General features: G+C 44.9%; 1 pseudogene; it reads left to right on the top strand.

Annotated features, from left to right (window-relative positions):
* Positions 1-307: 307 nt before the first annotated feature.
* On the top strand, positions 308-10,507 carry LOC116819430 (L-amino-acid oxidase-like; annotated as a pseudogene).
* The last annotated feature ends 3,491 nt before the right edge of the window (positions 10,508-13,998 follow it).

Here is a 13,998-nt window from a genome sequence, read left to right as displayed (position 1 = left end):
CAGAATTAGGCATTGTACTATGTCTCCTGAGAGAAAGACAGATAGATGTATAACCTGGATGTATACATGTGTGGGACTTACCAGAAAAATAAGTAACTTGTGTTCCAGTCACTTGGTGTCACCTGATCAAAGGGTGGGACAGAAAGAGATGCAGAATTGTGTCAGACTGGAAATTCATTTCCCATAGAATTATTAATTACGTCTCTCTCAGTATTCGGAACATACTGATTGGTAGGAAGTTTTGAACCACTTTTTTTTTTCTTTCTGAGACAGGCTGGTTCAGCTATAAAATGAAAGTGTTCACTAGATGACTAGTGTTGCTGGTTGAAACATGGACAGACTCTGTAAGTGAAACTGCTGCTCTGAGAGAATTGCTTTTGGGCTAGGAAAGGATGTATGTTAGTACGTCTTCAGCTGCTTTCTTGTTTTGCATCTTTCTCTCTTTTTTAACCTCTCACTTGTTTTTATATAAATATATCTTGGGTTTTGTTTTTCAATGCCCCTTTCTGCTTCCTTGAAGTTGATTCCCACTGATTTCCGTGAGCCTTGGATCACACCCTCTTGGTGGCATTGTGATTTTTTAAAAAAGAGAATGCATAACCACCTTTGTGGGTATTTTATGGGAAAATTTGGTCACATTAAGGGCTCGATCCTGAATGATTGAAAGCGATGGCAATTTTGCCTTTAACTTCAACGGTAACAGGATTAGACTGTAGGACTTTACGTGCATTGATTGCTGTTAATACCATGTAACCCTCTGATAAAGTGCTATCCAATAATATGCTAGGGGGTCCCACTTACAACTGTTCAAGGCTGGGGCGCAGATCAGGGACACTGTTCCAATGCCAACAATGATTCAATGAGATTCCTCATATGAGCCAGAGTAGGATCAGGGTTTAAAGCAAGTCACGTTGTCCAAAGGAAATTTTTGGTACTGTTTAGTTTCTTGAGTGAAACTAGAACCTGTCTGAGAAAGGAAGAGAAAAAAAAAATCTTATTCTGTGGTTTTTTGAGTAACAGCTTCCACCTGAAACTGGAAACTGAACTGTGTTTCTCTTCACTGAGAACTGAATTTCTGTGCATTGCGGATGAATCTGTTTATAGTTTAAAGGATTGTTCTGAATGGACTCTGATCTACCTTGCTGTTTCTCAGGGCATTTCTAGAAAAATAAAGTTATTTGAGGAGCTGAGGGATCTAATCACCATTTTTTCCAAAATAGCCAATCGAGTAAAAGCACTGTAGCAGCATGGAGATTCAATGACTTTAGTGGGAGAAAATTTAGGCCAACACAGCCCTTTCGAAAATCTCACCAAGTGTGCCTAAAAGTTTTATTTAAATGTCTTTAATATTCCTTGTTATAAATACTTTTGAACTTTAAAGTTAAGTAGTACCTTTCACTACAATCTTGTCCACATTGGGGAAATGTATTAAAAGATTCAAACTGGTTTTAAAATCAGTTTGAAACTAGTTAGAACCCAAATGTGGACAAGGCTCAATCAGCCAGAATCATTCTTATAACGGGTTTACTTAAGCCTCCTGATGGCCAAATTATTTAAACTGGTTATAAATATGATTATGGCCAACAACAAACTTATCGACTCTGTAGCTCCAACTGATTTTGAAACTGGTTTGAATTTTTTGGGAAAAGATCTGGAGTGTGGACAGGACCTTAAAGTTAACAAAGATTTTGTGTCTTTTGGGCCAAGACTTTTAACAATGGCTAGTGATTTTGGATGCCTTATTATTTCACAGACCCTAAGTCCAGAGGGGACCGTTGTGATCTTCTAGTCAGGGCTGGCTCTAGGCACCAGCAAACCAAGCACGTGCTTGGAGTGACACATTTTCAGAGGAGGCATTCTCCCTATCTTTTATTTTTTTTTGCACTTTGGGCAGCAAAAGGCTAGAGCCGACCCTGGCAGCAGCAGTGCGTCATGAATGAGGGGCACCCTGGGTCTGCTGCGGTTTCCGCTGCAGGCGAGCAGAGCCTGCACCTTGTGGCTGGGCCAGGCAGGCTCTGAGCGGGGGATACTTGGGCTGGAGGCCGCCTTGCGGGGTACACGGAGCCGCCTGCAGGTGCCGCAGGGCGGCCGCTCCCCAGCACCACAGCCGGGGCTGGGAGAAGCGGCCCGAGCTGCCCAGGGACTGTGGTAGGGTGGCCAGAAGTAGCAGCAGGGCCATAGAGGGCAGGGCACTGCCTGGCGGGGCCTGCATTGCGCTTTCTGGGGCTCGACTCCCTCTGGGGCTACCCTGCCCCAGCTCCTCAGCCCCCTGCCAGGGCGGTCCTCCAGCTCTGCCCTCCCAGGTCCCGGCCGGTCCTGGAGGCAGGAGCCCTGACTGGAGGGACCCTGGGCTGAGGTGTGACCCAAGAGCCCCGGTGCTCACCCTTACCCTGCCAGCACCTGACCGGCTGGAGGCGATGAGCGAGCGGGCGGAGTCAGCACTGGTGAGAGGGAGACCAGGGCTGGGGTGGAAGGGGGTGCAGACGGGGAGGGGGAAAGAGAGAGACCAAGGCTGGGGTGGTAGGGGGAGGGCACTGGTGGAGGGGGGGTGAGAGCCCAGGGCTGGGGTAGGGGGCAGCCAAAATTTTTTTTGCTTTGGGGGGCAAAAAACCGAGAGTCGACCCTGCTTCTAGTCTGACTCCTGCCAAATGCAAGACATAGAATTTCATCTTGTAATTCCTGCATCAAGCCCCTGTCTTGTGGTTTAGCTACAGGGTAAAGAGCAAGTTCAGTGTGCCCCAGTTGAGGTGTCTTAAAGGGGCTTCATTTTTCAGAAAAGGCTGGACTCCTGTTATCTGAAAACCAGCCCTCTTTCAAGTGTCCCAAGCTGGTCACACAACATTACTTCTGCAACTCTTGCCCATTATGTTCCTTACATTGCAGCTCCTTTCCTCAGGTTGCTACCCTGTCCCTAGGACTCGGGTATGGCACATCATGAGTGGGACTGACACGCACTCTTCCAGAGATTAATTATATATTTGAACTCCTCTACCTAGGCTGTCGACAGCTCCTTGTGTGGTGGATCCAAGAGGTCTCACCCAGGCTTCTCACCTTCATTGTGCTAGGCACTGTGCAAAGATGTTTTAAATGACAGCTCATTCCCCACAGATCTTATAATGTGGGGGTAACCATGGTGGTGTAAGCAGCAGGAAGGGGTACCTGCCCCAACATGATTTTGTCCAAGATCCTAGGAATATACTCCATCCTGCCCCAAGCTTCCACTGTTATGGATACCATTCTATTTTTAGCGTGCTAGCTCAATAAGAGGGAGCACAGGTCTGTCTTCTCAAGCTGCAAATGACACATCCAGCTCCAGTGTAGACATACCTTAAAATGATCGTCTTTGTATACTGGTAATGTTAGGGGCTGGTTTACTCTTATGCATCATCTGGCAATATTCAAGGCTGGTTTGCTGCACACCCTTGTATGGATTTTAGCTCTGCCGTGGGCTGATTGGTGTCATTTCAGGGATGCCATCTGGGTTTCAGAGGATGAGTTTGCTTCCCTGACTGCATCATTCATTAACTACACCTCACTTCTCTTTGTCCATATGTCCCCAGCGCTTTCCAGGCTGTTTCTCCTTGTGGCTGTGCTATGGTCTGAGAGTTTCTCTAGATTTCCCGAACCTTGCCTTGATGATCCTGACTACGATGAGCTGGTGAAGATTGCAGAAAACGGGCTTGGAAAAGCAGCTCATCCAGTGAAGGTGGTCATTGTAGGGGCAGGCATAAGTGGACTCACTGCTGCCAAACTGCTCAGAGATGCCGGTCACATGGTAATTCTATGCCCAGAGAGGTGTCAGAGCAAGGCAGGGGGTTGGTGCTGCCTTGAGTATTTTTTATTATTTCTTTTCTGAAGAATAAAGGTCATTAGGCTAAAGAATGGTTAAAATGAAACAAGGGGAATTCACACAAAAAGAAAGAAAGAAAGAGAAAAGCCTCATTGATAAAGGAAGAGATTTTTCAAAGGTAATAATGGGACTTTAGTTGCTCATCTCCCATTGTATTTCATTAGGATTTAGGCTTTCTCTTCCCATTTCTGTCTTGGAACATTTTCCCGAATTTAAAGCTGGAGGAGTTACAGTAACTATCGTAAGAAATAGAAAGGGGAACAAATACCCCAAAGCTGCATTTCCAAAATAACCCCATCCATTAGAAAGTGGCAAGTCACAGGAATATAGTTTCAAGTTTCAGTATCCGTACAGGGCATATATTCTCTCACAGAAATCTAAGCATGTGAAAATTGACATGTTATTGGTAGCCTTCAGTCTGCCTTTTTTTAATGTTCTTTTCATGCCAGAAATAACAGGGGTGAATTTCAGCCCAGAGTTGCCTGCTGCCCTCCCGCGCTCCCGGTCAGAGCCGGCCCTGCCTAGGCGGGGGTCCTTCCCATGCTTCCGGTCGGTGGCAATTCTGTGGTGGAGGGGTCCTTCTGCGCTCCCGGTCTTCGGGGCACTTCAGCGGCGGGTCCCGGAGCGAGTGAAGGACCCGCCGCAGAATTGCCGCCGAAGACCCGGAGTGCGGAAGGAACCCCTGCCGCTGAATTGCCACTGAGGATGGCAAAATGCCGCCCCCCCCAATCCTAGCGCCCTAGGCGACTGCCTAGGTCGCCTAAATGGAAGCACCGGCCCTGGTTTACAGAGGAGTCGGTGCAAGACTTATGAACTATTTAACTCCCACATAAATCCATTTGTCTTTAAGGCTGGGATGTGTGTAGAAGGCTAAGGAGTTGAAAATCCCAGTCTAAGTTATTTGTGAATTTTGAGGACCCTGATTCTTTGGAAAACTTACAGACAAAATGTACAAACTTGGGTGCTTAAAGTTAAGCACCTATAGGAAGGTTTTCAAAAGCACGAAAGTTAAATGCAGCTTGAGAAAATCTTCCCTCAAAATCCTTATGCCGACATATAAGGCTCAGACCTTGCCTACACTACAAATTCTTTGCCAGGATAGCTCTTCCAGCAGAACCACCTAGGTTAGATGCAGCTTATGCTGACAGACCGAGTTTTTTCTCTCAGTATGGTAACTCCACCTCCCCAAATGGCGTTAGTTGTGTCAACAGAAGCACTCTTGTGTTGTCCTAGCAATGTTTACATTGCGGGTTTTGCCAGCATACTTATGTTGCCTGGGGTGTGTGTTTTTTCATACCCCTGACAAACACAACTAGGCTGACAAACCCTGGTAGTGTAGACCTGGCTCTCAGATTTTCAGATGCACTCAGAGTTGACATCACTCTCCTCCCACTGACTGCAGTGGGTGCAGTTCAACTAAGACAGAGCACTTTTGAAAATCCCACCTTAAATGAGTGCAGTTTTCAGAAGTACAATGTACATAATGTTAGGAACTGGTGAATGCAGATTCATCAGGATACTTATTTAGGTGCTTGAATGTAGATTCAGTTGCCTAATTTTAGTCGCCAAGGTTTGAAAAGTTTTGTCCTTTGTGCCTAAAATTGTGCAGGTGCCACATAAGTGAGTGGAAATGATGTTCCATGCTTGTTCCTAGGTTACAGTTCTGGAAGCCAGTGGTCGTGTGGGAGGACGAATCAGGACCTATCGAGATGAGACACAAGATTGGTACGTGGAGTTGGGAGCCATGCGTTTGCCAAGCACCCACAGGTAATACAGTTTCTACTCCTCAGCCATGTAAATTGTTTGGTAAAGGAACGACCCAGGTTTGCAGAATTCTGCTATGGTTAGGGATGAGATCAAGCATCCTAAAAGAACTTGCTGCTATATATAATATTTCTAGCCGTGACTAGTCTCAATGACCTGTGTGGAATTATGGCCAATAGTAAACAATAAATTGAGCAATAAGTGTTTTCAGGATAATACATGGTCGAACTTTTATGAAACCAATGGAAAAATTCCAATTTACATTAACAGCAGTTGTATCAGGTCCTGAGTCAAAAGAAAGCCAGACAATAGATATGGGCTCTTCATTAGCCAAAGTGGTTTGAAATGAGTTACATTGTTTCATAAAACACTGCACCCAGTTGTTTTGTGAGGAAATATAAGAATAGAATAGCATAGAAGAGAATCTTTTTCAGGACAATTATATGGAACAAAAGCTTATTAAAACAAACAAACAAACACAAAAAGCTGTATCATAAATATACCCTAACTACAAAGGAAACTACCATAAACTGAGACTACAATTTAGAAGCGGAGCAATCAGATGAGATTATTATATACAACTTCTGTGGTTACCAGTCAATATGTCAAGCCCTCAGCTACTGTATAGCTGGTAGCCCCCTTGTAGTCAATGGAACTATATCAGTTTACACCAAGATCAGGATCAGGATCAAGATCAAGATCTATCTATCTACCTATCATATTCCTACAGCATTAATAACATTAGTTGGAATCAGGTAAGTTCAATAAGGGAATGACATAAATAACATACTTACAACTGTATTATTTGTATAGCCAGTAGAGCATATAATTTATTTTCTTATTTTTGACTCTCTCTTTTCCCCTTTTCTCCCCCCTTTCTTTCTTTTGCAGAATTGTTCGCGAATTTATTACGCAATTCAAACTTTATCTGAACAAGTTCTCTGAGATGGATGACAAGGCCTGGTATTTGGTTAATGGTGTCAGGACAACAGCTGGGAAGGTCAAACAGAACCCTGATATCTTGAATTATACTGTGGCTCCATCAGAGAAAGGCAAATCTGCTAAGGAACTTTATGTAGGAATTCTGCAGAAGGTTTGTTTATTGGTCGATTGTATAAAGGAAGGTAAATTACCAAGCCTGATTCTGAAAAATGCCCCTAACTTCTACTGCAGCACAGGAGGTCACTTCTGTAGTTTGTGCTGGTCTCTCCCTCTCTTTTCCCAGCACATCCCTTCTCAACACCATTCCAATCCACAATGCATCCTGTGTCAGGGGAATCTTAGACTGCTGCCTGCATGGAGCTATAATACTCCTTGTAGGGGATTTACCATATGTTCTGGTCCTGGTTTTCCTTTCACTTTTATTCATTTGATCCTCCTGGACCTGTGGGTATTTGGCACCTCTGAAAAGGAACATCTGTTTTTGTTTCCTAAATAGTGAATTTGGGATCAAATCCTGCTGTTTAACTACAGCAGGGCTGGAGATTATGCCATGCAGCTCAGTTCCATTCAGTGAGGTCTCATGGATACACACAGGAGTTAGGGTCTACTAGATAGGGCACTGCAGTAGGGCTCAAGAGATGTGGGTTCAGTTGCTGCCATAGCTATGTGCTCTGTAAAATGAAGCTGATTCTTCCCTACCCCAAAGGAGTATGCTGGGAATAAAATCCATCGGTGATTATGAAGCCTGCAGATATCATGCAAGTACCTACCTAGATAGATAGGAGACCAGAATTTGGTCCAATGTTTTTGTGAACATATTTCTCTTTCTGTCTATGAATGTTTCCATGCATGGTTCCAACACAGGCCTTAGAGCTGTTCCGGATTCAGGATTGTGGAGCGTTGTGGGATCAGTATGACTCCTTTTCCACCAAGGTAATGGATGTGGCCTTCAAGTACCTTTAAATCCAAATGATTATCAAAAGTCTGAAATAATTGCTCTGAGAGAGGAGTATAATGCACCTGTTTATCCTGATGAAACCTAATGATGTCAGTTTTCATGTCAAAGTTGTCCTTTATTGAAAGCATCAATAAAGGAATGAGGGAAAACAGCATATTATGAAGCTCTGCACAGTCTATCGGGATTGGATTCTCCTTTTGGCAGCCTCAGTGGGCAGGGTTTTATTTGTGGCCAAGATTATGGGAAATAAAGGATTTAGTGCCAGAAATTTCATACTTCCTTCAATTATTATTTCAATATTGTTATGCTGGAAGGTGGTAATGATGGTGATCAAACATATCTGTAGTCTATAGGTTAGCCACAGACCTGGTTAAAGTTGATGGGCATGCTAAACACATTTTTATTCATGTTAAGTGGAAGAAGCAATTAAGCTCCTTTCTGGAGTAAGATAGCTGGAGAAGTGGAAGCCACTGCCCAAGGCAGTATCAGGCTGCATGGGTAGGCCAATCATAAGCTAAGCTGTGGGGGTTGAGGGTTTCCCTAGGATTGATTGCAGAGGTTAGGCGCTTGATTGTTTGCAGCAGTGTCTGTGTCTGAGAGGGGGAGAAAGCCAGGAGAAAGAGAGAGTAGCAGTGGTTAACATGGCCCTTTGAGGAAAACAAAGGATAGAGCTTCTTTTGATTACAGTATTTTCTGGAAAGGCAGACTTGGATTTCTGAGCAGAGACATTGCCTTCTGTTGACTTTTTCTACTCTGTTCAGGGAAACAGGACTTTGTATCCATTCTTTTTAAATAGACAGGATTGCACCAAAGAAAGACCTGACTCACATCCTCAATCTCTCCTTCAAACAGAAAGAACCAGGCAAGGCCTTAGATATTGACATTATAAAACTTGAAAATAACCCTTTATCTTCTCCTTCCTCATGAAAGTCAAATCTTTCCCCAATGCTTCCTCCAACCCTCTTATTTCCAGCATAAATGCGCTTTTTGTGCCTAAAGAGAGAACAACTTTCCTCCCTTTCCTCCCCTCCTAGGAGTTCTTGATTAAAAAAGGGAATTTAAGCCATGGGGCTGTACAGATGATTGGAGACTTGATGAATGAGGATGCTGGATTTCACATGTCATTTCTTAACTCGCTCATGGAGTTTAATATCTTCTTTCATGAAGACGGGTGAGAAACGAATGTATTTAAATTGCAAAGTCTTTGGGGCATGGCTACATCTTTTCGTTCTACATGTGTGAACCTTACCTAGGACAATGAGGCTCTTGATTGTTGGCCTCTAGGGGTATGTCTACATTGCCAGTGGGCTGCCCATGGCAGTGAGTCTCCTAGGCCAGGTTGAGAGACTTAGGCTAGTGGGGATTTTACTAGCACTGTAGAAATAGCTGTGTAGACAGCGCTCCGAAGCTGCAGTTTGGGCTGGAGCTCAGGCTCTGTAGCCTCAGAAGACGGGTGGGCTTGAGACCGCGAGTTCCAGCCCAAGCCATAACTTGAAAGCACTGTCTACTCAGCTATTTCTACAGTGCTACTGAGTCTCTTGACGGAACTGGGAGTCTTGCTGCTACCGGCATTGTAGATGTACCCTTTGTGGGACTACAATGTGAGTAAATAAATAAATAAATAACATCCTTCTTCTTGCAGTTGATAGGGGAAGAGGTAGACACTCCAGCTTACCAATGGGAAACACCCCTTGTGATAGTTTGAATCTGTGGAGAGAAGCACTCTCTGTCATTGAATGGATCATATTGTCAGCAATATATTCCTTGATTCCTTAATCAGGGCCTTAATTTTGACTCACTCTTTGCAGCACAATCGCAATTCCCCAGTATTGGCTGAAATTTAGCTCCAGACCCCAGGTCTGTGTGTCACTTAAGCCTCAGTTCCCCCTTCTGTAAAATGACAATAATAAACTTTTTTTGGTCTGTCTTGTCTAGCTGGAGTATAATACCTTTGAGTCAGACACTGCCCCTACCTCAAATGGGCCCCACTTTATTGTTGTCCCTAAAAGCAATCATAATACCACTACTAACGTAATTCTTTCACCCGTCATTTTCTGTTTGTTTCAGTTTTGATGAGATCATAGGGGAATTCGACCAATTGGCCCAGGCTTTCAACCAGTCTATGCCTGGAGTTGTCCAGCTGAACCGCACAGTAGACTATATAATATCCAATGGTAACAAGGTCCAAGTGTTTTATCGTGCACCCCACACATGTAGCCCCTCCTTAGTGACGGCTGACTATGTTCTTGTCACAGCCACAGCAAAAGCCACGAGACATATCAAATTTCTGCCACCGCTTTCCTCCACTAAGACCCATGCCCTGCGCTCCATTCACTATGCTAGCGCCACCAAGATTGCCTTGGCCTGCACTGAAAAGTTCTGGGAGAAGGACGGGATTCGAGGTGGGCCGTCAGTCACAGATCGCCCTTCCAGATTCATCTACTATCCCAACCACAACTTCCATAGTGGGGTGGGGGTGATTGTAGCTTCCTACACGTGGAATGATGATGCTGAATTCTTTATTCCCCTGAGTGACGAGAAGTGCATTGATGTGGTGCTGGAGGACCTGGCAGAAATCCACAAGATATCTAAGGACCATCTCCGGTCTGTCTGTGATAAACACGTGATACAGAGATGGAACCTGGACAAACATTCCATGGGAGCATTTGTCTCGTTCACCCCCTACCAGTTTGCTGACTATTCTAAGCCTTTGTTTCAGAATGAAGGGAGGGTCCACTTTGCAGGAGAACACACAGCCCAGCCTCACGGCTGGATCGACACTGCTATGAAATCTGCTGTGAGAGCAGCAAGGAACATCCACGAGGATAGCTATCTGTCATGGGGGAAACATCAGCTGCTGAAGGAGCAAGAACAACAAAAGCAGGAGCAGGAAAGGGATGACCGGGTTCAAAAAGTTGAACTTTAATTGTGTTATGGGTGTTTAAGAAAGGCACAACTGCACCAGACGCTGAGGAGGGAATTAGAAACTGCACTGCTAAGAACTGGACCAAGGCTAGAAGGTGTCTGGTCTGTGAAAGGAATATCTGGAATTCTAAGCTGCAAGCAAAATAAGTTTGTCTTCAACAATCACTGTAACCTGCTTAACCCGACTTTTAGAGTGAGAAATTACTACTTGTAGCCAGGTTTTTTAGTGTATTAAGTTTAGTTTGCGTGTTTGCTTTATTTGCTCAGTAATCTATTTTGATCTGTTTACTATCCCTTATAATCACTTAAAATCTATCATTTCTAGTTAATAAACTTGTTTTGTTTTCTTGTGCAATTCTCAGCAGGAATGGACGGAGGGAAAGCTGTGCACATCTTCCTCCATATTGAGGGAGGGAGGGAATTGCATTAGCTTATGCTGTACAATCCGTGTGAGTGTGTATGTGTGTGTGTGCGCGCGCACACTTGAGTACTAGGCAATCCCTTATCTGAGTCTTCCCACACAGAGTTGATCTCAATGTCTGTGTCTTTTTGCAGCTGTGTGTAGTCCTACCAGTGTGTGTGTGTGTGCGCGCTGCAGGAGGTTGAGCACCAGGACAGGATGAGTGAGCGCAGGCTGGTAGAATTGGTGGGCTCAGTGGGACCCCAGTACATCAGATGGCACTCTGGAGGGGGTCGCAAGCCGGAACATCCACATGAAAAGGACACTGAGGAGTATGGAAAACCAGTAACTGAACACATGCTAAGGTTCAGGGAGGAGTTGAAAGATACAATGGGTACTGAACAAACCAAACTGTCCAAGCAGAAGGTGTGGTATAATAAAAACACTTGGAAATGACTAACTGTGATAAAAGATTTGGTGTTATTGTTAAATCTCATGATGCAAAGTTTGTTGCTAATGGTAAACCTTATAACAAAGAATTTGGTACTGATGGTAAATCCTATGAAAAGGCATAACATGCATGATATTTGGGAAATGCTTTTGTGCTAGGAGTGGTATCTAGGAAGCCCTATAATGATACTGCTTCTCAGCAAATTCTGAGATCAACACACACACACCCCGTCCGCTGCTCACTGTCACCACTCACTCCTCTAATCCTCCAATAGAGGAGTGAATCAGCAAGTGGCGGGAAGTGTGGGCTTCTGGGGAAAGGGTGGAGTGGGGGTGGAAAGAGAAGCAGTGTGGATGAGGCCACAAGGGAAGAGCAGGAGTGGGCCCTTATGGCAGAGTGTAGGTGGGGAAGAGCCCAGGCATCCATTCTCTCAAAGGCAGAATAGAATCATAGAATATCAGGGTTGGAAGGGACCTCAGGAGGTCACCATGTCCAACTCCTGCTCATTGCAGGACCAATCCCCAACTAAATCATCCCAACCAGGGCTTTGTCAAGCCTGACCTTAATAACCTCTAAGGAAGGAGATTCCACCACCTCCCTAGGTAACCCATTCCAGTGCTTCACCACCTCCTAGTGAAAAAAGTTTTTTTCTTAATATCCAACCTAAACCTCCCCCACTGCAACTGAGACCATTATTCCCTTTGTTCTGTCATCTGTTAGTCACTGAAAAAGTCTAGATCCATCGTCTTTGGAACCCCTTCAGTAGTTGAAAGCAACTACAAATCCCCCCCATTCTTCTCTTCTGCCATGTGCTCCAGCCCCCTACTCATTTTTGTTGCCCTCTTACTGGACTCTTTTCTAATTTTTCACATCCTGTTCTGTTAGTGTGGGCCAAAACTGGACACAGTATCCAGATGAGGCCTCACCAATGTCGAATAGAGGGGAATTGAGCATTCCCTCGATTTCGGCTGGCAATGCCCCTACTTATACAGCCAAAATGCCCAGTTAGCCTTTTTTGGCAACAGGACACACTGCTTGACTCATATCCAAGCTTTTTGTCAACTGTAACCCCTAGTCCTTTTCTGCCAAACTGCTGCCTAGCCAATTCGGTCCCTAGTCTGTAGAACGTGCATGGGGACTCTGTTCTGTCTAGTGCAGGACTCTTGCACTTGTCGTGGTTGAACCTCATCATGTTTTCTTTTGGCCCAATTCTAATTTGTCTAGGTCCCCTGTATCCTACCTCTACCCTCCAGTGCTCTACAACTTTCTCCAGTTTAGTGCCATCTGCAAACATTGCTGAGGGTGCCAATCCACACGATTCTCCAGCATCATTAATGAAGATATTGAACAAAACAGGCCTTCAGGGACGACCTTGGGGCACTCTGCTTTGATACTGGCCTACCAGCTAGATATGGAGCCATTGATCACATACCCGTTTTGAGCCCGACGACCTAGCCAGCTGGGTCTAATCTGCCTTATCAGTCCATTCATCCAGCCCATACTTCTTTACTTCTGGCAAGAATACTGTGGGAACCATATCAAAAGCTTTGCTGAAAGTCAGGAATAACACATCCACTGCTTTCCCCTCACCACAGAGCCAGTTATCTCCTCATAGATGGCAATTAGGTTAGTCAGGTATGACTTGCTTTTGGTGAATCCATGCTGACTGTTCCTGATCACTTTCCTCTCCTCTAAGTGCTTCAGAATTGATTCCTTGAGGACCTCTCCATGATTTTTCAGGGACCAAGGTGAGGCTGCCTGGCCTGTAGTTCCCCGGATCCTCCTCCTTCTCTTTTTTAAAGATTGGGCCACTACATTAGCCCTGTTTTCTAGTTATCTGGGACCGTCCCTGATCGCCATGAGTTTTCAAAAATAATGGCAATGTCTCTGTAATCACATTCTGCCAACTCCTTTAGCACCCTTGATGCAGCGCATCTGGCCCCATGGGTACTTGTCTCGTCCATTTTTTCTAAATATGCCTGAACCACTTTTTCTCCCACAGGGCTGGTCACCTGTCGCCCTATGCGTTGCCCAGCTCCCAGTAGTCTGGGAGCTGTCCTTGTTCATGAGACAGAGCAAAAAAGCTTGAGTACGTTAGCTTCTACCATTCTCTGTCACTAGGAAAACGTTGCCTTCCCTCATTCAGTAGGGCCCACAACTTCCCTTGCTTTCTTCTTTCTTGCTAACCATAACCTGTGAAGCTTCTTGTTGTTACTCTTAACATCCCTTGCTAGCTTCAACTCCAATGTGATTTGGCCTTCCTGATTTCACTCCTCATGCCTGAGCAATTATGGTTTATACTCCTCCCTGGTCATTTGTCCAATCTTCCACTTCTTGTAAGCTTCTTTCTTGTGTTTAAGATCAGCAAGGATTTCACTGTTAAGCCACGCTGGTCGTCTGCTGTATTTACTATTCTTTCTACACATCGGGATGGTTTGTTCCTACAACCTCAATAAGGATTTTTTAAAATACAGCCAGCTCTCCCTGGACTCCTTTCCCCCTCATGTTATTTTCTGAGGGAATCCTGCCCATCAGTTCCTTGAGGGAGTCAAAGTCTGCTTTTTTGAAGTCCAGGGTCCATATTCTGCTGTTCTCCTTTCTTCCTTGTGTCAGGATCCTGAACCCGACCATCTCATGGTCACTGCCTCTCAGGTTCCTATCCACTTTTGCTTCCCCTACTAATTCTTCCAGTGACAGGTTGGCAGCTG

Source organism: Chelonoidis abingdonii, chromosome 13, assembly GCF_003597395.2.
Source record: "Chelonoidis abingdonii isolate Lonesome George chromosome 13, CheloAbing_2.0, whole genome shotgun sequence".
Classification (NCBI taxonomy): Eukaryota; Metazoa; Chordata; order Testudines; family Testudinidae; genus Chelonoidis; species Chelonoidis abingdonii.
Note: the sequence above shows the minus strand (reverse complement) of the source record. Positions and strands in the feature narration are given on the sequence as shown.